Below are 27,926 nucleotides of genomic sequence, written 5' to 3'. Positions count from 1 at the left end.
CCTGAGTCCTCCTTTGCTCCAGACCTTACTAAGTTTTACTTTGAGGCAGAATTTCAGTCAGTCACCTGTCCAAGTAGGCTTGGATACTCTGTAGCTCAGGCAGGCTTTGATCGCACAAGCCTCCACCTTCAGCTTTTAGTTTGTCTAGTAAGTACCTGAGTCTTTCCATTGACTCCTTTTGAATATGTTACCGATGAAAACCGTAGACTTTTGTGCTTACAGCCAAAGCCACCTACCTGTGTCTGAGCAACTTGTTAATCGGGTTTTCTGAAGTATTGCCTGTGCCTGAATGAAGCTCACGTGCGCACTGCTGATCTGTTTCCTGTGGTTCATCTGGTACAGGCCTCGAGCTCACTGCCACAGCTCTTCTGCCCTGCTTCGCTCATCCTGAATCTTCTTTTTGGCCTGAGGTAGACCTCCAGAGGACACCCTTTCCTGCCCAGCAACCTCCTCATCAGCTCTCAGTTCCCAGAGCTACGGCAGGTCACAGACTTAGCAGTACACGTTATTCCCCAATGCAGCTGTGTGTATGAAAAGAAAATCCTGCAACACAGCTGTCAGGAATAAACCCCAGAAAGAGCCAGCAGTTTGTCTTCTAGTAAGAGAATCCAAGAAACTAGGCTATCTAAATGTTTGTGAGTGAATCTACAGTTACCAGGACATTAATTAAACCCCTGCATTGCGAAGGGGGCAAGTTTAATTGTGCTCTGTTTAGATGTGATTAGAAACATAACTTCTAGTCTTTCCTGCAACATATCAAATGCCTTCACTGTGCCAGGAGAAAAGCATAGTTGGCTAAATCTGTTTGCCGTCTGCCACAGTTGCTGTCTGTCGACTCAGTCTCTTGTGAGAACACATTAGGTTTTTCAGGTCCTCTTTGGTCTTCTCACTGATGCTCTTTTCCCCAGTTGATCTCTCTAGGGATGAATAAAGGCTGTGTGGAACTACTTCCAGGATGAAGGAGACCCCAGGTGCATTAATTACTTGTCTCATTGCTTTGATATTACCCCCAACAAGCACGCCTAAGGGAGGGAGGGCTTATTTTGGCTCACAGTTCAAAGGTGTACAGTCCACGGCAGCGGGAGGAGCCTGAGGTGGCTGGTCACATTGTAGCTGCAGTCAGGAAGCAGAGAACAATGAATACCGCTGCTCAGTTTTTAATGCAATCCAGGACCATGGCCTGTGGAATGGTCCCACCCACACTTAGGGTCTTTCCACCTCAGCCTAAGCTAAGATATTCCCTGACTGGTGTTCCTGGTGCCCCGTTTCCCAAATCTGTACCTGTCTGTCTGCAAATTCACGTGCTGACAGGCAGGAACAGAATGGAGGGTGATGTGCCACGTGGGGATGGAGAACTGGAGCAGTCTACTCACAAACCTACAGAAAGGCAGGACGTAGGCCTGGTACCGAGTCTCACTTAAGGCCACCAGGAGGATTCAATGCTACTGATGCCCTTGACCTCAGGCATCCATCTGACCCCCCAAAACCACAAAACAGCAATATCCTTTTTAAGTCCTCTGCCTTTCATTAATGTAGCCTTACTAATCATTGGGAGGCAGGGAGAAAGAGTGTGACGGCTTAGATATGAAATGCCTGTCCTGTTGTTAGTTGTTAGGCCTGTCTGCCTGTGGATGTGCATTCTTAAAGGGTCATAGTCCTGTTGGATTAAGTCTGACTCTAATGATTTTGTCCTTGCAGGATCATCTGCAAAGACCTTGTTTTTAAATATGGTCACATTCAGAGGTCCTGGAGCTACTTCAACTCGTTTGGGGGCGGTCACAGTTCAGCCCGGTGTATACCACTAAATATTTGATCCCCAACTGGTAGCACTGTTTGGGGAATTTATGGAGCCTGTGGACTTGGGCTCCATTTGGACTGTGGGCTTGATTGGCATGGGCATCCACATGGCTGTAAGAATGGGGAGAGAGGCTTATGGATCAGCCTTCTTGAGCCAAGCTCTCTGCGAGCAATTGCTACAGCGCTCCCTGTCATAGCCCAAGTCTGCTACAGCTATGTCTTGCCTGCCCCACTGTGAGGGTCAGAGCCTTCTCCTGTTCCTCTTTCTTCTCTTAAGGTGTTTCTCTCTAGGTGATTTGTAACAAATGTCAGAGGCTGCTGCTACGTCAGTCACATTCCTTCCTAGGGGAAAAGATTAGGCTCAACCTCGTGGACCATTTACCTGGGTGATGGGCAGTTGGTACCATCTTACTTCCTGCCCTCCACTGTCTACTTGGAATACAAGGAGAGGCCATGATAACAGGATGTAAATGCCCCACCCTGTTTTCCCACCATGCAGAGCCTTTGCCTGCTGCCTTACCCTGCATCTCTTGACCCAGTTTCTTAAAACTCTCAACTGTGTGGTCTCCTCTGCATAACAGGTTGTCCCCAGCTGCAGACTCATGCTCTCTTCTGCAACTTATAACTTCCTTTCAAATGCGTCTGTACTTGCAAACCAAACCCCAGCCCCAATGGCTTTTCCTGCTGCAGGATGAGGGAAGCCTGGCTTGTTCAAATCCCTGCAGATCAGGAAGCAGAGGGTGAGGTTGGAAACAAGCCAGGCTGTAATATTCAGGGCATGCCCCTGGTGGCCTGTATCAGCCAGCTCGGCTCTACATCCCACAGGACCTACAACCACCCAAAAGAGCATCACATCAACAACTAAGGCCCAAGTGTTCAAACACATAAGCCTGTGGGGGAACATTTCACGTCAAATCCCAGCAGCCCTCGGTTGCTGTGTTAACTGTGTTAATTCTCTGTCCAGTGGTTAATATGTAAGGGTACACATGCTGGAGGAAACTGCAATGGCTCCTTTTATAACACATGGCCACCTACGCACAGTAGAGAATCAGCCTCCAGCACTTGCTAGGCTGTGCTTTGAACCATGGGAAGTACCACAGGATCCTCCAAGACTCAGAGTTGTTTCCTGTAAAATCATCCTAGTGATAAGCCCCACACCCCTATCCCAGGGAGGAGGGGGGCAGTTCTGGGCAGCTGAGAAGAGCTGGAGCTGTTACCCTGAGAGGCCAACTTTCACAGGGCCAAGCAATCTTTACAAATGTCCAGATGTTCAGATTTTAAAACAGGAGAAAAACCTCTCTCCAACACGCAGGGCCAACGGCCACATAAATAGCGGCAATGCTGCTAAATCTATCTGCATTTCACACCCAATAATTTCAGACACCCTTCCTGGAACCTCAACCTTAAATCTGAGTGTGATCCTTAGCACAGCTGGTTCCTGTTGGCTGAGGGCAGGTGTGAACAGCGAAGAGATGGGGCTGAACACGTCCATCGCCTTCCTCCCCTCTTCTTTGATAATCGCTCAAGGCCCCTGGGCTTTTGAATCATCTGTGTTCCACGCACTTGATGTTGGCCCTGGGATAGGGGGCATGGTACAAGGCCACAAAGCTTTCCACACTCAGTGCCAGACATCACAATTTCAGAGCACAGCTTACAAACAAACTTTCCCCCGAGGATTGTGGCCCGGGTGCCCTTTGGTGCCTGGCACCAGCCTCTCTGTCATGCAGAGCAATGAGTTGTTTTGTGCTGCCGAAGACCCGCATGAGTTTGGAATGGTAGACTCATAAAATGCTGATTTATAATTAAGTTAGACCTCCAGAAAATGTCTCCAGTTATATCTATTTGGCTTTCCCTGGCTTTTATTTATTTTTTGAAGGCCTCACAAACAAACTGAATGGAAATTTCACTTAAGAAATTGTTGTCATAAAATTTTATGGGACCATCTCAGTGGCCAGGGGACTGTTAAACATCCCTGCAGGGGGAAACACAAACACAATTAGACACAGTAAGGTCCTCTGTTTGGAGGGCAAAAACCAAAGTCACAGGAAAGGCCACATCCACAGACCCATGGCAGTCACGTGGCCCACGCTCAATTTTTATAGCTTAAGATTAGGCTTAAAACTCTTTCAGGTTTTAAATTTCTATTTGGTTTTTCCTTTCTTCTAAACATCAACAAACACACAAACAACCTTACTTCCTTTTCTTTCATTTTATTATTATTTTCAAACTGTTTTTAATTGTAGCAATGTAAATATGACGTGTGTGTCATTGTTTTGAGACATGAGACATGGCCTCAGTGTGTAGCGCAGGCCAGCTTTAGACTCACAGCTTCCTGAAGTAGAGATCACAGTACGCTCTATCACACCTGGTGATGTTCATGCTTTGCACAGCCATCATCATCATCATCATCCATACACCCCCAAACTCCTCTCATCTCACAAAACCAAAACATCAGCCCATTAAGGCCTTAACTCTACACCTTGCCTCCACCAAGGACCCTGGAAAGAACTTTGATGCTTTTATCTCTGTGATTCTGTCTCCTCCAGGTCCCTCATGTGAGTGGCATCACACAGTGTGTCCCATGTGTCTTGGCTGGCTTATTCCACTTAGCACAGTATACAAGACACCTCCATTTTCCAGGATGAATCAGGATCTCTGTCCTTTCCAAGGCTCTACACTCCACTGAACACACCACATTTACTTTGTACCCATGCCCTTTCAGGTCCATGGCTTCCTGACCTTTGTTTCTGGGTGTTTTTGTTTTTGTTTTTGTTTTTTGTTTGTTTGTTTGTTTTAGTTATTTTGGGTTCGACTGAGCCAAGAATGGTCTACTTCCTTCCTTCTTCAGAGCCTCTGCCTCTGCCTCTCATGCAGCTCAGAAATCTAGAAATTTGGGAATGAAAAAGAAATTTTATAGGTTAAACTCATTCTTTGATAGTCATACATGCATATAGTATATTCTGCTTATTCATACCCTTTACCCTCTTTTTCTTAAAATATGTCTTCTATTTTTTGAGGTTTTCATATAAATCCTAAATATATGAATATAACAGTCTGCATGATGATACCTGTATGTATGTGTTTAAGGCTGATCATTTGGTATTAGGTAACCAGTTGATGTGCTTTTCCATGAGGAAGATGGTTTCTCCCACCGTAAGCATTCCTTAGTTGTCAGTAGTCCTTCGTGTAGTGTTGAAGCCTCATGGCTTTTCCCTCATTCACGTTGGATTGTCTTTGCTGTCCTTGTTCATCCCATGTTTAGGCACCCGTGTTGGTGTAGCTTCTGACATCACTAGGAGACAGGACCTCACAGCAACCTCCTTGCTCCTCTTGGGCTCTTACAAGTTTTCCACCCCTTCCTCCTCAGTGAGGCCTGGGAGTTGGGTACAAGAGTTGTACTGCAGCTATTTCTATTGGGACTGAGCTCCACCTCTTTGTCTTTTGATCGATTGTAGTTTTTCTACAATGGTCTTCATCTGTGGCAGACAGGGATTTCATTGACGAGAGGTGAAGACTACACTTTATCTGTGTGTATAAGATCGAATATTTAGAATGTAGTTATGGATTGTGCTGGTTTATCAAAGTATCCATATTAGTCCAGGATCCACGATTTTCCTAGCCCTGGGTGGTTGGATAGGTTTCCAGCACCAGGCATGGTTTCTCTCATGTGGAGCAGGTCTTAAGTCCAATTAACGAGCCATTGGTTACCACCAAGGTCTATGTGCCACTACAACAACTTTAGTGTTACTGTGCCATGCTGGCCTTTGTGGTTTATAAGTGTCAGAGTGGGTAGTGCTCTTGGTTGCTTCCCTCCTTTGGAAGCTTACAAAGTATCTTCTGGTACCATGAAAGCTAGACCTCAGTCCTCAGGGAGGAGGCATTCGGGTCATCTCTAGCTTAGGGATGGACCTGGGGGCCCTGGGTCTGAAGTTCATGGTGTCCTTAGCAATAAGGATTCACCTTTCATCACTGAGACAACCAAAGGAAATAGTAATAGTCTGTAATTATTTGGGATTCTCTTGGACAACCCTAACCAGTAACTCAAAAGAGGATTTTTCATGCCTGGTGTTGGGGTTTTTGTTAGATGGTCTTTGCCTTTTACGAAAGCAGAATAGGGAATTCTTAAAGCAAAGCCACAAGCTTCTGCCTGCATTTGACTTTCAGACTAAGTACTTATGCAGTCAACAAACACTCGAAAATACAGCTTCTACTCAGTAAACAAAGATGAGGGAGACACCTTCCTGTCTCACTCTTTTTGATCATTGACTCTGTCTTGGGTACAGACAAATAAAGGCTTTTGTTTGCTTGGTTTTGTGCTTTTGTTTTTTTTGATTGTTTGGTTTTTGTTTGTTTATTTTTTGTTGTTTTGTCTCTGTGGGTTGGTGTGAGAGGTCACTCTCACTGGGGAATGTTCTGCCTCCTCTCAGTACTTTTACTTCTTTGGGCTGACTTCTTGCTTTTCTCACTTTGGAAAATTTCTCACTTCTCCCACTGAGCAGCTGTTAATTCAGGATACAATTCACCTTCCACTAACTCTTTAAAAAGCACTGCTAACAGCAGACACTGACATACAGAGTGACAAACTTTATTTGTCAGGAATTCTGCCATTCCTGACATGTAGATGTGACCTAAGGTGCAGTGGTGACATCCTGTGGCTTGGCTTTTGTCACTGAGCCAGGCAGAAGCAGAATACCAACTCAATTCTGGCCTGTACAACTTTGAAGCAATACTTTTTTTTTTTTAGAATCTTTAAATCTCTGCTATGTTTGAAATGTAGTTTGGCTCAACCCTGCTTTTGTGGTTTTAGCAATAGTGAAGCATTTGGATACTCTGTGTATCTGGCTTTTTAATCCACAATCCACGGGTGCTGAATCTCTGGCATAATCTGCATAACATATTCACAGGCCTATGTGTATCCTCAGACCCAGTTTAAATACTTTCTAAGTGATTTACAAACCTAATGCTCCCTAAGTGGTTGATGCTTACATTGTTTAGACAATCGTGACCATGTACTGTCTGTGTCCCTCAATACTTTCAATCGGTGCACAAGGCTGACTGTGCTCCATCTACTGCTTCAACAAAAACAACAACAGAATCTTCTTCTGGATCTAATGGAGTTTTTTATTTGTAGCCATGAAGTGGGGATCTCAGAGAGCATGGACAGGAGAGGTGTCTGGGCTGCGTGGTCAAAGTGACAAGGAAAAGCTCCCAGGGAACGAGCCTAGCATAAGCAAGTACAGAGAACTGGGAAGTGATGGGGTGTGTCCCTGGATGGTACCTGAGTAGCAACGATGAGGCATAAAGAGTCTGCATCTCCAGTGGGTTTCCATAGGAAGAGAAAACAGAAGCCCACAGGAAGATGATTCCTAGCGTGGGGCACAGTGAGGGGTGATTCCAAGTGTGGGGCACAGTGGGCATGGGGCACAGTGAGGGGTGATTCCGAGCATGGGGCACAGTGAGGGGTGATTCCAAGTGTGGGGCACAGTGAGAGGTAGTTCTGAACATGGCCTCAGTGAGGGGTGATTCAAAGCCAAGACCTATTTTCACGCCTGCTAAAATTCCCAAATCATTTTAACACTTCTAATCAGGTCACTGCATGGAAGCTCTTTCTCCATACATGTTCACAAGTCCCCACTGCAGTGGGAGTGAGGGGTGGAAGGGTGTGACTTCATTTTCTCTCCTCGCCCCCCATGCTTCTGTTTTTCTTTCTGTGCATGTGGAAACCTTTATCTTTTCTTTGTCAATGAGTCACCTTGTTTTCTACAGTTCCCAGTGTGTGGGGAGCTCCAAGTGACTGTGGCTTGAATTGAACTCAAGTCCTCTTCCTCTTTTTCCTCCCATTCTCTTCCTGCTCCTCCTTTCCCTCCTCTTTGTAACATTCCCTTCTGTTTCAGAAGAGTCTCCTCTCTGCCTAGTCCTAAGTCTTTCGAAGCCACCAGGGATATTGTGGTCCCTTGAGGACAAAGGCATTTCTGTACACCCCCAGCATCCTGTTGGAAAGTGTCCAGCTTTCTGATGGGATGGAGGCCCCCAGGACAGGATCCAAGGACTATGAGGAGGTGACTCATAAAAGAACTCTCTGACATTGAAGGTATTTTAGTGTAGCAAGTACACTTGTCTCAGAATTCAGCCAATACATATATGAACACATTTTTACAGTGACAGTAACCTACCTGTAGGACTTTGTGTGAGATTTGTAATAGTGATTGTTCATAAGCTCTGCACATAAGCTACTTATGTCAACACCTCTTAGTAAGCCAGAGTTGGCAGTGTAGGTAACAACTTTCTACCCTGGCATCTGAAGCAGGAGGAGCAGTCTTCTGAGACCAGGCCTTCACTCTGGGACTCTGATCTTCTGCATACGGAAGCAGCTGTGGAATGCAACGGCATGTGTGGCCAGTCCGTGATGAAGAACTCCTGATCCGACTCTGAGTCACAAACACGCCTGTGGCTGGAGGCGACCTGTATGGAAAATGAGACTAGGAGAAACAGCTTACAAATTTTTAATACTTGAAAAATGTAACAAATTTCAGGAAAATGAGCAAGATATTAAGAATACTATATTCCTGAGTTAACCAAGCAGCTCTTGAGAGCACAGGCATGAAGGATAAAGTCCTCCTATAACCTCCACAGATTTTCTGACACTGTCATTTTTCTCAAGAATTTTACACTAAGTCAGATACTTCATCCCCTCATGGCGACCAAAGGCACAGCTAAGCCCAAAAGAGGGAATATTGTCCTGAGATATTTATAAAAGTCAGTGATGGAGATATAGTCTTGGAAGCTGGGTTTTTCTGTGGCAAGAACTGGGCTTTTTAAGGCCACCTTTTATTTCTTTTTTCTTTTGTTTTCTTCCTTGTATGTATTCATCCTTAATACAATAATCCCAACCTCAGTTTCCCCTTCGTTCCCACCCCCATCTCCCACTCCACCCCCATCTCCCACTCCTCCTGATTCACTCCTCCTAAACGCCCCTTTAGAAAAAGAGCAGGCCTCCCAGGGATATCGACCAGACATGGCTTAACAAAGGCAATCAGACCAGGTACAAACCTTCACAGCAATGCTAGACAAGGCAACTTATAGGAGGAAAAGGGTCCCAAAAGCAGGTAAAAGAGGCAGAGGCACCCCACTCCCACTCTTAGTGGGAGTCCCCCAGGAGCACCAAGCTACGCAACCAAAGCATATACACAGTGGAGCAACGGCTTAGTTGAGTCTGCAGGACCATGTTACTTGACCATCAAAAGGTTCAGAATCTGCTCAGCATGGAGTATGTACCTTTTCTAATTCAACACACATACAGGGCTGTGGTCTGTTGAGAAACACTAGACAGGGTACAGTCTGCAGCAGAGACTGGTAGGAACCTCAAATGGGACAAACACCTTCCTTACCACTGGGCCTCTTAAACCCTCAGCAGAGACGGGCAAATCTTTAGGAGCAGTGGCAGCTCCTTGCTTTTAGGGAGAACATAAGAAAGCTATGAGCCTCCAAGGAGTGCCCCTCCCCACCGCTCTGGCTTAACAGAACGAAGCCTCATGAAATAGATGAAACGGTGCGGCCTGGCTTACCCAGGAGGACAGTGACGCATGATGATTTTATATGTGCTTTATGTTGACCAAAAGGTTTCCATGTACTTAATGAAGAACAACCTAACTAATCCGTACACCTATACTGGAAGGAACTCTTGTAACAAGTACAGGTCACAGCCAGTCACAGCAGGTGGACAGGCAGCCTCTGGGGGAGTGGCTAAAAGCTGCCAAAACACTCTTACACTGGCTGCAGCTGCAGCCAATAGGATTGTCTTTGTAGGTCATTTGCTGTCCTCTGGGGGTGAATGCAGCCTATGCCTGTGAAAGGCAGGGGTGTTCTGAGCCATTTTTCTGTTCAGGTTAGTTAGCTACTTGTTTTCTGGTTCAGATAAACTCTGCTAAGTTCAATCTGTCTACATTTTTTTTTTTTCTAGTAGGTGACTAGGCTCCGTACTGTTTCTTCAGGCCGAATGAATCCTGGGCCTCTAAGAAGCTGAGTAATGAAGGGGTTCTTTGGGGTACTTAACACTTTAGCTTATGTGTGTGTGTGTTTACGTGTGTGCTACTTGTGTATCTATGTGTTTGTGTTAGGTATTTGCAAGCATTTGGTATTTGCATGTGTGCACACAGCTGGAGTATATATGCATATATGCACGCATATAGTGTGTGCGTCTGTGCGTTGGTATGATTTGTGAATGTGTGTGCTTTAGCAAGAAAGTGTATGTGCATACGTGCATCTATGTATAGAAGAGGGTGTTAAGTTTCATGTCCGGCAAATAATTTTCATATCTCAAATTTTCCATCCTCTCTCTAGCCCGCTCACTTGATGCAAACCATGACAAGCCAACTGGTTCTTCAAAGCTAGACATGCGCATGCTGACAAGATGATTCCTTTCCTTAGGAAAGGAATTTTAGCCACTTGAAAATGTATCTTAGGAATGAAGGCAATAGTGGCTTTTTACTCTGTGTTGTCATAGTTTATTTAAAGAACTTCGTTTATTGTTCAAGCCACAGGGCAAGGCAGCCAGGGCCTGGTTGCCATCCCGGAAGACGGGTGGAGTCCATGCCTGGCTTGGGACTGCACGGTGAGACAACGTGGAGAAAGCAATTCAGATTAAGCACCGCTCATCTGAAAGTCTAACATCTGAAGTGCTCCAAAGTCAGAACTCACTTGTAAGAACACATACGACACTGCCCTAAGCCCGATGGCTCAGTACACAACCACTTAGCTTTATGGACCAAAGTCTTAGAAGATTTATGTGAAATTGCTTTCGAGCTACGTGGAGCTACATTTGAGCCTAAGCGGATTCTATGTCTATGTTTTGTCCCATCCCTGTGATGTCCTGAGATGCCAATACAAACGTCCCTAAACCCAAACCAATCAGCAATCTGCAACTCTACTGGTCAAAAACAGTTGAGGGATGGGCTAGTCAACCCACGTCTCCTCAGCAATCGCCCAGAGAAAGGAAGGGTGGGGATGACTTTCAGAGCTGTTCCTGAAGGAGAGCAGAAGACAGTTCAGACTTGGCTTTCCAGTCGAAAACACTAGAACAAAACAAGACAGCTTTCTGCATAAATACGGGAGTGCCTCCCGTCGCTCAGACTTCAGGTGAATTGCATTCTTTGGGAATCAGGCTGCCAGGGAGTTGTCCTAAGGGGCTGTTCAGGGCATCTCAGAGAAGCCTGACTGGGGCTCCTTGCTTCCTTTCATCACCGCAGTGCTGGGGTTTGATGAATTTTCCATGCCGTGTAAATTTAAACAGGACTATGACCCACTTTTTCCCCTTCTCTTACATTTTTTCCTGGCCTGTTAACAAAGATTTAATGACCTACTAATGCTTGAGGCGCTCTTTAAAAACCACTGTCGGATTAGCACTTGGTTTCTAAAAAATTAATCTTTCTTTGCTTTGTTGCCTTTTCCCTCCCTCCGGTAAGACGCACGGTAAGATGGGTCCACCTCCCTACCTTGGGTTTGAGAGCTCCGCCTTGCTGAAGGAAGATTCATGTGGCAGTGGGGCCCACTGGAAACACTCAAGCAAGGGAAGGCTGTCTATTTTGCACTCAGGAAAAGAGCTTATTCCTCTAGTACCACAACAGCACAACAGTTTTCTTCCCTCTCTGAGGACTCCGTGTGAGCCAAGGAGAGGTGGGGCTAGCTGCAGCCAGCTAGAGCCCCTGTGCCTTCTGAGGTTTTCTCCCCATGTGGTCGCATGTTGAGAGAGACCATAGTAACAACTAGAAGGCAGAACATGGAGAGTCTGTGTTTCTGATTTGCTGAAACATTTCAATAGCACCACACACACACACCCCACCACTCCATGTGCCCCATGGTGGCTATGAACTCATGGCCTTTTCCATGCTAGGTGAAGGCTCTACCACTAAGCTACGTCTTTAGGCCAACCACAGATTATTCTTCAATCTGGTCAGCCTTATTTTTAGTGATCTTTAAATGGAGGAATACTGTAGAAGAATACTTACAAGTCCATGAAATGGTATGGACCATGTAATTTCTAGCTCTGGTAAATTCTGCAAAAATGGGGGAGCCTCTACCAAGCTCTCCAGCACCTTTCTATCAGCTTCAGGTTGGAGGATATCTTGTCTCTCTTTTAGGTCCCCCGACTGCTGCTGGCCTGTTAAATGAGAACATCTGTGGGTTGCTCTCCCCATGGCTGTTCTCCACAAGGCTATAGACTTCCCAGTGGCGCCTTCATCCTTATGTTCCCCCTATGGTAGGTACACGGTGGGAATACTTGTTAATTGGCAGGAGGTGGGTGGCTGGTGGAGTGAACAGATTCACAAATCTCTCTTGATTCCTTCACTCACCATCTTGTTCTCTTTCCAGTCAGAGCGAGGCAGGCTGCAGATCAGGTCCCCTAATCAGAAGAAGGATGCCTAAACACCCTAAGCTCCGAAACAGTTTTCCTTGTTAGCTAAGAGGAAGGAGCGTTACTGTTAGGCAGTCTTTGTTCTTAGTGTGTGTGTGTGTGTGTGTGTGTGTGTGTGTGTGTGTGTGTGTGTGTGTGTGTGTTTATTAGAAGAGCCAATATCTGCTTTAAAACCAGGTTGAAAGTGGACGGTGTGGATTGTTATTGCCAGCTCCGGCAGAACTCAGTGCTCTTATGGCTGTAAATCCTGACACACTTGGCCTTATCCCAGGCCATTGTTCATCTTCTCTAAGTAGTCAAAGAACTTCTGAGAAAATGTAAAGGAAAGTTAGAATAAATTTAACCATGTTTTACAACCCCCCCATCAATGAGTAAAAATTTTAGTACATACCCATTTGTGTAAATTCAACCTAGAGAACAAAGGATGTGAAAATGAACAGTGGGCAGGCTCTGAGGATACTTCTGGCTAACTGGTTAGAATTATGACAGAGGCAGTAGCAAAAAAGCAATAAACTAACAAAAATGTGGTTTGTTCTGTGGCCGTGTATAGACACAGCTAAATAGAATTGTTCTAGTGAATTATAAATGTGGATGATGGCTATCAACTGCTTGATGGGTTCCAAAGTAATGCTTAAAGGGAAATGAGTGGTTTTATGCCTGAATCCAAATTATAGAGTTCTCAGCCAGAGTGCAACTGACTGTTGACCTTGGATTGGAGATGGGTACATATTAACAAGAAGGCCGGGGGTAATCCCATGCCTGTGGTCACGCGAGGTTTATACAGAATATTGTCTGGCAAAATGGTGGAATCATAGCGTATGTGGACAGTGGAAAAAAAGCTTTGCATTTGGTGTCTAGCATCCTGGGCGACTCTTCTGACTTTGTAACCCTCCAGTTCCCTCCTCTGAGAAGCTTTGCTCGCCTTCCTACTGTAGAGCTTTGCAGCTACAGCACAGTTAATTGTATAAACGTGTGTGTTCCATTTACCTCTTCTGGGTCAGAGCTGTCCTGATCGTTTTTTGGCCTCCCAGTGCCTAGCAGAGTGGTAAGCAGTGCAAGGCTCTGTGTGCATAGTCAGGGATGCTTAGAGATGAAGGGGTTACGGAAAACATGACTGATGGTTAACTTTAACTATCTGCTTGACATAATATAGAATCACCAGAGAAGAAAGACTCCATGAGGGGCTGAATACATTGTGTTGGTCTGTGGACTGGGCCATGAGGACTGTCTTAATTCATTTAATTGGCATGCAAAGACCTCGCCCACTGTGAGCGGCACTGTTCCCTAGACAGGGAGTTCCGAATCATGGCAGTGGAACAGGCAAGCATGCATTTGTTTTCTCTCTGTTCTTGAATGTGATGTGACTGTTGCCTTAAGTCCCTACCTTGACTTCTTCTCCACAATAGTGGACTTTAAACCAAATCAACCCTTTATTCCCTAAGCTTCTTGCTGTCAGAATATTTTATCCCAGCAATAGAAATAAAATAGAGTTAATTGCTAACCTTTGCGATTTAAATCAGAAATTCAAGCACAGGTTCAATAATTTTCAAGGGGAAACCACAGGGCCGTGTAGGAGGTTCCCCTCTATGTAAAGAGGGCAGTAATTTAGTCTCTGTACCTGACATATACTATAAGAACCAATTGACCGGGGCTGGAGAGATGGCTCAGTGGTTAAGAGCACTGACTGCTCTTCCAGAGATCCTGAGTTTAATTCCCAGCAACCACATGATGGCTCACAACCATCTATAATGTGATCTGATCATACTGTATACATAATAAATAAAATCTTTTAAAAAATAAATTAATTTAAAAAAAAAAAAAAAGAAAGAAAGAACCAATTGACCATGATTCCTGTGTCAGAGACTTACTGTCCTTCTCTTTGCTGCCACAGTTTCTGGCACTTCTTTCCATAGATTCCACATTGTCGCTTTCTGACTATCTTACTTCCCCCTAAGTATTTTGATTTTTTTCTCTACTTGAACAGATTCAGTGGTTCTATTTTAGAAAGACATTCTGAATGTCTATTTTACACACACACACACACACACACACACACACACACACACACACACACACACACACGGAAGCAGGACGAAGAAAAGAGAGAACTTTTTTTCTTACCTCTCAAAATATTACCCATTTAGCCTAAGTGTCTTACAAGAATGATCCCCAATGCCTCCATTTCGACTTCTCTGTTCTCAGCCCTCTTCAGCCTGCTGCTCACTTCCTTTCTGCCATTAGAGTAGTGCCCCATACAATTAGGGGTAGTTTCTTGTATAAACAACAATTCTCTCACATTCTTTCCAGTCTCGTTTCTCAGCTCATCTTTCTCAGTAATATCTTTTAAACCAGGTTTCCTTAAGGTCTCAGCACCCAGTTCAGTTCTCTCTTACCCTCTACTTGGTGGGCAAGGCCCCACTCACACTCGTAGCTGTCTGACTCCAGGTGGCTTTGGGGATGACTTCAAGCCTAGCACAAACCGAAGGAGCTCGTTGTATTTCTTTCTGCCACAAAACAGTTTAATCCTTTCAATGTTTTGTGTCTGGTTTTGTTTTTATGGGAGGTTTTGACCATAGCCCAGTTATGAGATGCATATTAATGCACATCCATATTGAATCCTTTTGAAAACCCATATGCAAAAGTTTGGCCAGACAGAATTTCTCAAAGCCACTCATCATCCATTTTATAAATATGTCAACAGTTTATTGTATCTTTTGAGAGGAAGACTTAATTGCTTAGCAAGGCCTTCATAGCTGCTACCCCATTTGTTGAAGAGGATGTTATTTCTCCAATAATAAAAATCATCAATATTTAGATTGGTTATTGAAAGATATACTTGATTTCTATAATTTTTATTTGTAGTGTTTTGTGTTTTCCTATTTTTTTTTTCTTAACAATTATTCTAGTATGATTTCTTCTTTCCTCTGACCTCATGAACACATTTGTCTTTTTCTTTAAGTACCTTTTGTAGACATGGATTCATGATCATAAATTCTTTTAGCCTGTTTTCTATCAGGAACATTTTTATGTTTCTTTAAAGTATGACAGCTTTGCTGGGTATAGTAGTTTACATTGGCAGCTGTTTTTCAGATCTTGAAACGCATCATTCCAAGCCCTCCTAGTTTTTGCTGCTTTTAATGTAGAATGTGCTGTTATTCTCATGCCCTTATCTATGTATATAACTTTGCAGATTTTTTGTTTTTGCTCTTTGTAGTTCTGGCTGTCTTGGAACTTGGTCTATAGAGCAGGCTGGCCTTGAACTCAGAGATCTGCCTGCCTCTGCCTCCTGTGTGCTGGGATTAAAGGCATGCACCACTACATATTTTAATATATGTTTTTTGTTCTGTATATATAGTGTTTTAATGATATATACATATATATATATATATATATATGTATATATATATATATATATATATATATATATATATATATATATATATACATATATATATACCCACCTACACACATACATACTATGTGGCAGGCTTCTTTTTTGGTCGTGTCTTTTTGTCATTCTAAATGCCACTGTACTTGTATGAGCATTTACTTCATTCTCAACACTTGGGAAATGGCCTCCTAAGATTTTATTAAAAAATATTTCCAATGTCTTTAGCATACAGTTCTTTTCCTTACATGGCTCGATCTTTTCTTGGTGTCTCATTAGATTTTGTAAGTTCTGTTCACACTTCTTCATTGGTTTATCTCTGTTGATGTCTGAATGACTCAGCTCCTCTACTTTGTGTGAAGTCCTGATATTTAGAATGGATCACCACAACCCATTGTGTTGAGAAGGTTTTCCACAGAGCTTTCAATTCAATTTGTTGGATTCTCCATTTCCAGCATTCCGGTGTGTATTCTGTCCTCTAGTGTTTCTGTCTCTTGATTGAATTTCACTTTCATTTTCCTATTGACTTTCTTATTTTACCCAGTTGCTTGTGTTCTCTTAGAATTCCTTTAGGAGTTTGTGTCTGCTTTGATTTCTCTCAATATAATTATAATAGTTCATTTGAATTCCTTAGGATTTCATTGAATTCATCCTATTTGGAGGCCTTTAGTTAAGAATCATATATAATTTTTGGTGGAGTCCTGCCGCCTTGTTTTTTCACTTTTATTCCATTTTTTGTTTTGTTTTGTTTTGTTTTTTGTTTTTACTTTTGTTTTTTTGTTTGTTTGTTTTTGCATTGAGACTGGTATTGGGGTTACGTGGTTGGCTAATGTTTTTACACAGTAACTATTCTTAGTTGAAGTATTTGACATGCTCAAGTGTGACTAGGCTGCAATTCAGGTGTCCTTTTCCTCTTCTAGCCTGCACTTTGAGGCACTAGGCTCAATTCACCTCCCTAGGGGTAGAATACTAGTCACAATTAAGCCATGGTGAAAGGATAGTGCAGTCAAAGAAAACCAACCAAGGGTGAGCTGTCAATCATTTTAGGAACTGAAGGGACACTGATTGCACTGTGCGCATGCTAGCTACTGTATGTATGAGAGGAAAGCAAAAGGCAGAGTAAAAACAGTGGCTACTGTTGGGTTGGTAGAATAAAAAATAGAGAACGGGGCAGGTGAGAGAAGAGGACAGAAAGGACAGGGAGGGTGGAGATGGGGGCAGTTTTGGCTGAAAGGAGATGAAAAGAAAGACGTGGAAAGTATGATGTGAAAACCCCAAACAGTTCCAGCTGTCAGGAGGTTGAAGCATGGACACTACAGACCAGGCCAGCCCACGTTCCTTGGGGAGGCTCATCAGAAATATGACGGAAAGTCTAGGGGGAAAGAATAAGTAAGATTAGAAACAACAAGGGGAGAGAGAAGAGATGAGAAGCCATCAGGCAGGGATGCACTGCTAAATGTTTGGTATTAAATAAGGGAGGAACTCATGTGAGAGGCACCAAATGCCTGCCACCCACTGGACCGTCCGCTGCAAGGTCTCATCATAGATGTTGTCCCCACAGTGTGTGGTCTTCATAGCTGAGGTCACAGATTCTGGTTGTACTTGTAGATGGTCCCGCAGGAATCCTGACGAGAGTGATGGCCTGCTCCCAGATAGCTCCTTCTAATGCTTGCCATCTGTGTCCCCAGTGGTGGACTCTGGCTCTCAACAGTTTTCCGCTTCGGTGAGGGCTGTGTAAGACTTTGATTCAGAGCCTCTTCCCTTCCATCAGGAGGTGTTCTGCTGGTCACGTGGAGGGCCCTGGGGTCACCAGTTCTCTGGCTTGGCAGCAGTCCTCTGAAGGCACTGTCCCAATGCTCTTCCGCTAGGTGCCAGGTGAGAGCATTTTCCAGGGTCTCTCCATCTGCTGCTGCGTACAACTTTTGTCTCCCCCACTTAAAATGACCGCTATTAAGAACGCATTAGGAGAGGGCGGAGCCCTTTCTCTTTCAGGCCAGCTGAAGCAAAGCTGAGTCAGCCTGTGGAGGAGGTGGCTTGAACTCTGTGAGCCGTAGTTTGAACCAATGATGAATATTTTTAAACAGGTCAGTAATTGTCAGACTACTTTTTATTCGTTTTTATTTCTTGAGTGGAGACAAAATATTTATTTCTTTAAGCTCCTGATAAGTCAAATTTTGCATGCAAGACCCATAGCACAATAAATTCTTTCAATTACTTTGATCTATTACTGTTTTTTAAGGATAACCATATACTGGCTTTGGTGCGTGCATAGAAAGAGTTACAGTATTAACTCAATTGTCTACAAAGAAAACATCAAGTGCATCATTCAGACCATCCTCTTCTTGAGGTTTTTTGAACTGTACAGATGCGTGCGTGTGACTTATCAGGATAATGTCTGTAGATCAGATTCAAAAGGATTCAGTTTCACATTAAACCCAAATCACAGGAACACCTGCAAAATGAAAGGGCGTGCAAAGGCGGTTATGGACGGGAGTTGTTTATACGAACTAAGATCAGTCTCCGACAAGAAGCTTGGATACTTTTCTGGACTTAAAATGAATCTTCTGGGATAATGTTTTGATAAGTTGAGTGGTTGTGAATTAGGACCATGTGGGAATATATTTTCTGTAAAGGGGACTTGGATACTTAAATATAATGGGAAAAAGGTGTGTGGGGCAGATGGATTTCAAGCTTGGACCAACTCACAACTTGTAGCATTGCATCAACATAAGCGTCATTGCTTCTCAACTTATCCTCAATGACCAGAACACTCTCTTCCACACATGTGTGCTCATGGACACATGAGAAAAACACACCCTTTGTGTTGTCAGAAAAGCTGAGTATGGCATGTTTCACCCCTTAGGTGACAGGGCCATTTGCTCCTGCCACACTGTATCCAATTACATTCTTGCTAAATGTCTAATGCTAACCGTGTGCTTTTCATTCTAGCAGGTTCTCTGAGGAAGGCAGATCAGTAGATAATCGAATTTCTATTTTTCAGTAAGTGTAAAATAAGTTGTTTATTTCAGCTGTTCTGTTTTGTATGCATCTCTTATTGGCAAATTTTGCCTTAATAATGACACTGACTTCCTTTGAGGATCTTTAAAGGAAACAGGGTTAAGTCTCAAGTAGGTCATCAACAGGCCTGCAACAGAAGGAGAGAAGACCTGGTTTAAGCCCCAGCTACTCTGGTACTGCAGAGATGGCTCAACAGTTAAGAGCACTGATGCTCTGGCACAGAACCCAGTTGGGTTCCCATCAGTCACACTGGGAGGCTCATGACCTCCTGTAACTTCAGTTCAGTTCTAGGGAATCTGATGCCCTTTTCCAGCCTTCCATGTACCTGCAAACACATGATGCACACACAGACAAGCAGACACACACACACACACACAGACAATCAGACACACACACACACACACACACACTCACTCTAGCCTTTCACTTCTTTCTTCCTTATGAACTTGCCCAACTCAATACAAGTCACTAGCAGCTTTGATTCAACAGTAGCTACTTTTCCTGATCAGCTACATGATCAATTTCATGGTTTATTGTAAAGGTTAACTGGAAAACAATGGTGGCATCTTGACAAGCAGCATGTATTCTGTAAGCTTGGATACTGTTAACATTCAACTAGATAGAAGTTTCAGCAGGCCAGGAGAGGCTGCAGAGAATAAAGTTGCAATACAATATCATTGTTTCTCACTATTCCAAACCCAAAGCGCATACAGTGACATTTGTTACCTTTTGGTTATGAAATGGGTGTGCGGATGAACTTATTTGTTTAAATCATGCAGGACAATCTGCAGAACACAACAGTGACTTCTATTTCTGGATGGACTGGTCCATCTTGGTGATGATTTATCCGAACATAATGTAGCTAGGTGTAGTATATTGTCTAGGCAGTGCACATCTCATTACCTTGCAGTGTCCTAGGAAGGCTTTCTGGGAAATGAGGCTGAGTTATGGCTGGCTGGGTGGGCATGGTCATATTCATCTGCTGTCATGGAGTGCTGGAGAGTGAGGAGTCACAAGGGCACTGTATTTTGTGTTATAGGAGATTGCCCTGTGCTAAATGATCACTGCACAGGGATCAGAGACTCATCAGTTGCTGGGGGATGATACTGATGAGCACCCACTGCTCTCACAGGAGGGAGACAGGGAAAACACCTAAGAAACATCTCCTTTGAAGAGCAGGCTATCACCTAGCTAGAGAGGGGGAGGAAGCAACAGCCTCTGCTGCCACCTTTGAACCTTCCATGAGTGACCTGACGTCTGGGGGTATTTCCTAGATGGTCTGTGGAAAGGGCAGCCCAGATGCCAGGAGTATCTGTGAGGATCTTAAATAGATTAGGAAGACAACAGAGACCATCTGGATGCATCGCAGGGCTGAGGAGATGGGTTTAATCAGAGAACCCAGGGCTGCTGGATGGCGCCTTTAGGGTCTATCTAAAAAATTGATTTCTCAAAATTGTTGGAAGACACTCCCTGGAGATGACAGCTGTCCCACATGGCAGCTGGCTCCAAAGGGCTGGATTCACCTTTGTCTTTGACCCACAATGTCACCACCTTCCTTGGGTACCAGAGATAGAAACCCTTCCACAGGGGAATGCTTTCTGTGCACAGGTGGTCTCCCTGCTCTTGCTTCAAATCACAGCTAACTCTTCTTTATATTCCATGTCTTGCAGCGGAAGGCAAGCGAGGTGTGTGAAAGGGATGGGGTGGGGGCAAGGAAAAGAGCTGCGTCCCAGACTTGGCTTTCTGCCCTGCCTTCCAGCTGGGCCTGCCCAAATTCCTTCTGCATGGAAAGTGGATGGATCAGCAAGTGGGACCTTTCTGGAGTGGGAGGATAATTGGGGGTAGACCTAAGGCGATGCCCACATTCCCAGCCACGCCTTGGAAAGGACAGCAGGTGAGGACAAGTGGGCCTCACCCTCTCTTATGGTCCCCTTCCAGATTCACCCAGGCAAAGCCGAAAGAAAGTAGCACCCAAAGATCGGAAGGGACCGCCCTGCTTGGGCTTCATCTGAGGTGGTGGAGCAGATTCTGTGCTCTCCTGGAAGCTGCCCTGAGCCTCTCGTTTATCTACTAGTTTGAGGAGCCATACACTCAACTGTCCTTCAAGGCTGAAATGCCATCAGCTGATAGGCCACACCCAGCTCTGAATGGCCACTGTAGTCATGGAGTTCTCCCCAGAGTATTTATTTTGTTATATTACCCCCTAGAAGGGCCTTCATTTCCCACAAATTGGAAACAAAATGCATACTGTTCAAATCCACACACACACACAAAATCATTACTCCCTGGAGAAAAATATACTTGACATTTTGAAACCTTTCTATCATGGTGGCTACATACCACTTTTTCAAGAATAGAATGTTTAACTTTGTCTTCATTTTTACTCCTGGGGTGTGTGTGTGTGTGTGTGTGTGTGTGTGTGTGTGTGTGTGTGTGTGTGTGTGTGTGTGTGTGTGTGTGTGTGTGTGTGTGTGTGTGTGTGTGTGTGACCCAAGCGCTGGTCATCTGGGAAGAAGACACCTGTATTCAGTAAACACCCCACAGGCCTGGTCAGAGGCAAGTCTGTAGGGAGTTTCTTGATTGATGCCTGATGTGGGAGTCCTCAGTCCAGCCACCCTTGGCCAGGTTGTATAAGAAAAAAGGTGAGTGAGCTACAGAGAGCAAGCTAGCAAGCAGCATTCCTCCACGGGAGGGGGAGGCGTCCTGCCTCTGCTCCTGATTGGTTTTTTGCTCTGACTTCCCACAATGATGGATTGTGATCAGGAAATACAAGTCAAAAACCCCTTTCCTCCCCAAGTTTGTTTGTTTGGTTTTGATCAGTATTTTATCACAGCCACGCAAAGCAAACTAATATGAAGATTGGTACCAGAGAGTGAGTGTTGCTGAGACGGACCTGACTCTCGGTTTTGGAGAGGAGTGTGGAAGGACTTTGGGCCTTTAAGCTGGAAAAGCTGTTGCATACTTAGTACTTCATGGGATGTCCTGTAGGAACTTGGATGTAAGAATTCTGGGAGAAATGCAGATGGCAGAAGTCTGGCTTGTGAAACTTCAGAGGAAAATGTAAGAGTTTTTCAAAGACTATTGGGGCCATTTGTATGTTATCTGGAATTAAGAATCTACGGGAAGGAAGCCTTCTTTCTTTCCTGGGACTATGGATGCTGATCATCTGGGGCTGAAGAATCAGCTGTGGTCAATAAAAGGCCAGCAGCAGAGACATGGAATCTTCTAGCAAGAGTCTCCTCAGGGTCAGCACTCAGAAGTTGTGCTGCAGGGAGGCCAAGGCTTCATCCCAAGCTAGAAGCTGAAGCTAGCAAGGTTAAAAGTGTCGCCCTCATGGTACTGGTTCTGAGGTGTGAAGGGGTCATGGAGGGCAAGCAGCTGACGCCAGGCCCTGTGAGAATCCAGGGGAGGCTACTGGTGAGAGAGCAGCCCCAGTAGCATTGAAAACCCCAGGCGTTTGGGGCTCATGGAGAGAAGATGAAGATGTGGTAGGGTCAGAGTCCCTGAAGAGAGACCAAGAGGCCATGGGAGAAGGTGCACCTCAGTTATGGTGGAGATTTGTGGGGATTTCTATAGAGCCATGCAGTGTGCGGCACAGATTTGACTATTTACTTTTCCACTATTAAAAAGTGAGTGCAGGTGGTGAGGCACACTATGCCAGGGCTTTTTTTGTGGAGTCCCACCTCCACCACTCTCCTGCTAACCTTTCGTGTCCTTTTCTTTGAGGCAGTTATCTCACTCTGAGGTCTAAGTTAGCCTGGGACTCACTGTGTCACTGAGGCTGGCCTGGAACTAGCAGTCATCCCTCCTGCCTCCTCTTCCTGAGTGGGATTAGAGGATCAGTTTTTAGTCCTTTATCTATCTATCTATCTATCTATCTATCTATCTATCTATCTATCTATCTATCTATGTATTTCTGAGAAGAGGTTTTACTCTGTGGCCCAAGCTAGCCTGGAACTGACTATGTAGTCCAGTCTCAGCAGATGGAGTAGCTAGGATTACAGATGGATGCAACCATGGCCAGGTCACTGCTGTTTTTATAGTCAACTCTTGAAGACCAACTTCCCCCCCTCCCCATAAAATGAAATGTATATTTTAAGTCTATAGCTCATTGAATATAATTAATGTATGAACTCAGTTAACTGTCAGCCCAATAAAGATGAAGACTGTTACTGTCACATGGAAGGCTTCCCCAGACCCCTTCCCAGCCAGCATCTTTCCCTGTCTGTTCCTGGCCAGACAGCAGCTGGTGTGCTTTCTATCACCCCATTTGAGTTTTGCCTTTTCTGTAGTCTCATGGAAATGGGAGCATGTAGCATGTGGGGGTCTGAGCTCCTGCTCTGAACTATCTTTGGCTTTTATAAGCGTCCATGTTATTTTGCTCCTAGGCTCTTTATTTTGGATGAGCGGCAATCCACTGTGCAAATATCCATCACGATTAGTTTAAATGACCTATATCTATATCTAAGTCTCTTTAAGTTTGCTAGTGCTCCAAAGCAGCCTTTGTAACCTCATGGAGTTTGAGCACAAAGCCTGTGTTATGTAATTGTGTCTTGAATCAATGAATGAGCAGGGATCCTGTGGGGGATATTACCTACCTTTCTCTTGGCTGAATTTACATCTCCCTGTTGAGATGCAGACAGCAGCTGGACCTAGGAAACATCAACACAAGCGGATGGTGTTGGGTTGTATATAAAGAGTGGATATTTTTATTCCTTTGGGCTGGGTCCTCATGGGTTCCCCTTCTGCTCCAGGGAAATGCAAGGGAAAGGTGAGAGGACTAGCAGAAGTCAGGGAGGGAGAGTGAGACAGGAAGAAGAGACCCTTTGATGAAGGTAACTATCTCAGACCTTGGACTTGGGTTTTACTTTCCAGGTCACTTTGGATAAGTAATTTTATACCCTTGAACCCCCATCATAAATGAAAAAAAAAAAGGTGGTAGGACCTTAGTTCTCAGGTACCACAGACCTATTTTATACCAATACTAGGAGAAATAAACTGTCTATGCAGCTTCAAAATTCTATGTCCGTGTTGCTATGTTTATTTGATAGAGTTGGGATTTGCCTGGAACAGCCCAGAGAGGGCCTAGTCCCCATCCAGAGTTGCTCACTTAGCTTGCTAGCAGGCTGTTACTGTTAGGCAGTGCTGGTCCCCGCAGTCAGGCCAGTGTCCGGAGATCAAGAAGCAGAAAGCTGGGCTGCTGAAAGAGGCCCTCGGAACCGGGAGATGTCGTCCTTCACTGGACATGCACCAGCAGCTGCAGAGAGAGGACTGTGGCAAACCAAGGCCACGCAGTGCAGGGACAGGCGTCTGTGGACTTCCTGCCTGTTTATTTTCTAATGGGTTTGTAGGGAATATGATGAGAGTGTAGTTTCCCCCTCAGATAGTGGTAACACAGCACCTGATCTTATTTTTAATTTTTCTTTTATTGCTCACTCATTGTTGGAACAAGAAGCGGTGAATTATTCTTGAAATTCTTGTGGTAATTTTTATTTATTTATTCCTCTTGAATAAATTCCTCTGCAATGGAGCCATGCTGGCCTCAAATATGCAACCCTCCTGCCCTATCTTCCTAAGTGCTGGGGTTACAGGTACACACCACCACATGGGGCCTCCAGGATACTGGTGGAACTACCCTTTCCAGAACATACATTCTTCTGTAGCTTTTTTTTTTCCCCTCCTGGATGAGGGTGGAAAAATCCAGGAATCTGGTCATCTGAAACAAAAGCGCAACTTTGCCTCAAAGAAAGCTCTCTAAGCGCTGCTCCAGTTTCTGGTATTATGAAAAAGTACCCGAGGTGGAGTGATAGATAGGAAAAGAGGTTTATTTTGCTTAACATTTCAAAGGGGCTGTGTTCAAGAGTCACCAGGTTCTCATGGCTGTTATCAGCAGCAGCACTTACTGAGTAGAAGTAAGGAGACAGGAAGTCAGAGCTCAAGGGAGGCGTGGTCAATAATGGCTTTAGATCCCACCCCTTAAAGATCTCAATACCTCTTAAAGGCACCAGGCTGGGACAGAGCCAGTAAGCTCGGGACCTTGGCTGTGTCACCCGCTGCTTCCGCACAGTTGCATGTATATTTTTGTGTTTTATGTGCAGTATGAGCAGTCTCCCGGGACTTTTTTCTTGGGCTGTGTTTGACACCTTTGAAAGCCATAAACTATTCTAAAGGAAGCATTCACACCTCCCAAATGGACACATTTGAATTGCAGGCGGGCTTATTACTTTCACAGTATGAATCGTGTGCTGCAATAACAGACTGAAAATAAATAGACATGGCTGTCTTTCATCTTAAGCGAGCCACTACGGCAGAGGGTGGCAGTGACATCCACCACTGACAGGCTCTGTGCCAGCCGCTCAGCTTCTACCGGCTTTCATGTCCTTACCTGTAAAGAGAAAAGGGCAGAAGTAAGAATTTGACACCCCTGTGTCTAGCCAAGATGCTGGATCACGCTGCTAAGTGCAAGCTTGGAAAGACAGAGAGGGAAAATTCAGGGAAGAGGGGGTCAACCGTGAGAAACACTGAGTAAAGGTAGGTGAGAGAGGAGGGGGGCTTACTAGGGATCGTCTGCTTTATCACCACTGTTTCCATGGGATACAAAAGTGTCTGTCCCCACACCTGCAGTATCGTGATCTCTGGCTCAGGAGTTCTCAGGAGGGAAACTGAGCAAGACGGAAGTCCTGCACATACGAGAGAGCCTGAGAACATATGGAACAAGTTAACTACTGCAGTGATGGGGCAAAGAAAAGAAAGTTGGCCGGCAGCCTCTCTCTCAGCTACATGCTAGCAACGTGGAACAGGAACAAGGAAGCCTAACAAACTAGAGAAAATTATGTGTGAAACTGTTTAAAGTCGGAACAGGGCAAATAGCAGGCTACAGTGGTAGTAGGAAGGTTGTAACTGAAGAATAATTTGGTAAATTACACGACAGGCTGAGGAAGTGTTTTCAGATGGGGGAAGGAAGATGGCGAGAACATGAAACATCTAGAGAAATCCGTGTCATAGAGGCCAGTTAATAGAAGTCCCAGCGCTGGAGAGAGGAAAAAATAAAAATAAAAAGAGGGAAGAGCATTTGAAAAACAAGAGACAAATATCCTCCCCAAACTAGAATAAGAAAAGAACTAATGAGGACATGTCAGAAAAGTCTCATGGGTTTCGAGTGATGGCTCAGTGGTTAAGATTATATACTGCTCCTCCAGAGGACCTGGGTTCGGTTCCCAGCATCCAGCTTAGGTGGCTCACAAGTCTCCGTAATTCTGGCTCCGAAGGGATCTGATGCCTCACACCACCACAGATACCTGCACTCATGAACACATACTCCGCACACATATGTACATAGTTTTTAAATAATTAAAAAAATTAAAAGAGGGAGAGTTTTAAAAAAATCTCTGTGCCGAGATAGGTTATAGGGGAATATAAGATTATAAATAACAACAATCCTAAGATGTTACTGTGAAAAAAGGTTGATTTTATATAGAAAAAAAAAATCAGATTTCATCAGATTTGTCAAGGGCAACACAAAGAGAAGAAAAAACAAATTGTGTGAATAGGTCAGTGACAATATGTAACAAACTCAAGAAGCTCACAACTAAAACTGACAGGTGAGTGGCTGGCTTTTCTCAGTCTCTCTTAAACCACCCACAGCCTATGACTTAAGAAGTGATCCCTGACCCGAGATCTGTGTCATCCAGAGCTGGCTGGAAATGCAGAACCATAGCCCTTTCTGCTCTGTGGAATCAGAGTATACACAGAAGTCATTCTCTGGTTTGTAGCCAATTAAGGTTTGAGCACCGCTGCTCTCCAGCACTCTCCTCTTCAAAGGTGGAGAAAGCTTCACAGGTTAATGCCGTTGAGGCCATCTCAGTCACTGCCTAGCAGGAGCTACCCTCAGCCTAACTCACACCTCCTAGACAGTGCCTGCCCAGACCCTGAGATGAGTCTGACCACTATGTGCACTATGCCCCCAGTGTATCTCCTCCCACACATGGTATGTTGATGGATGCCAGTACTTAACTTGCATGCTTGGACACGTGTTGGACCGCTCAGTGCTGGCAGCCACAGTCATCTTAGATGCTTCAGTGGTCAGCACCATTGCACTGTGGTGTCAGGTGAGTCTGGAAAAGGTTAAGGTGGATTTTCAAAATTGTGGAGAATGAATGGCTGGCTCACTCAGCAACCCGTGAAGTAATGGTGTAGGTGCCTACAGCGGTTATAGTTGGAACTGTACAGTTTTCTTGGTTCCTCAAGGCATCCACGATATAGACTACTAAATCAAAAGACCATGTCTTGGTGTTTGGTCACTGATTTAGCAAATGTAGTCATTCTTCTGTGCGCCTGGGTTCCACAGCCACAAATTTAACTAACTTAAAATGAAAAAAAAAATTTTTTTAGTATACATCTATACTGAACATGTCTTGATTTTTTTTCTTGTCCTTGTTTCCCAAGCATCTATACAAATAGCATCTATGCTTTTTCACATGCATAAATTATGTCAGAAAGATTTTCAGTGTGTACAAGTATGTGTGTAAGTTATGTGCAAGCAGCATTCCCTGTATGCAAGGAACGTGAACATCTTCTGATGCTGCAATCTGCAAGGCGTTCTTTAGCAAGTGTCTGGGCAGATGAATTAACTGTATTTATTGAGCACCAATTGTCTTCTAGGCTCTAAGGCCAAGGATGGTGTAAAAGGCCTTTGTCTCCTTAGTTTCCAATACCTCTCTCAGCATCATCAGACACTTCGAACTCTGGGAGAAGGGAAGGACACAGTTTGTGAGCGTTTTATATCAGGCCACATTACAGCCATGCATTTCCCAGTTGTGGGTAGCTTCTGTTCCCCTCAAATTTTGAGCACATGGGTCTTCAACTTGTCCCTTCCTAGATAACAAGACCTTTGCTTTCAAGTGGTCAAGGACACCCAAGCCCTCCAGGTACAGGTTGTTAAGAAGGCCACACTGGAACTCTGGTGGAATCACTGTGCACATATGAGGCTCAGACAGCCCTGGAACTTTACCCAGGATGCAGTGGTTTTTCCCTTGCTCCTTGTGCAGGGAAACAGATAGCAAGAGGGCAGGAAAAGGCCCTACATGCCTTCGTCTTCCTAGCTATAGCAGGAAGATAGACATTAGACAGAAAGCAAGTAGCCCCGACTTTAAAAACTAAATTCATTTAGACACCATTTCACACTGAAAATGGACTTAAAGGATACTGACAAGAAATAAAGAAATGATAAAGATAAGAGAGTGAGAAGGAAGAAGGAAGAGGAGAGGGAAGGTTTGGGGGAAGATGAGGGTAGAAAAGAGAGAAAGTACAAAG

This window comes from Acomys russatus, chromosome 25, assembly GCF_903995435.1.
Source record: "Acomys russatus chromosome 25, mAcoRus1.1, whole genome shotgun sequence".
Taxonomy (NCBI): Eukaryota; Metazoa; Chordata; class Mammalia; order Rodentia; family Muridae; genus Acomys; species Acomys russatus.
Note: the sequence above shows the minus strand (reverse complement) of the source record.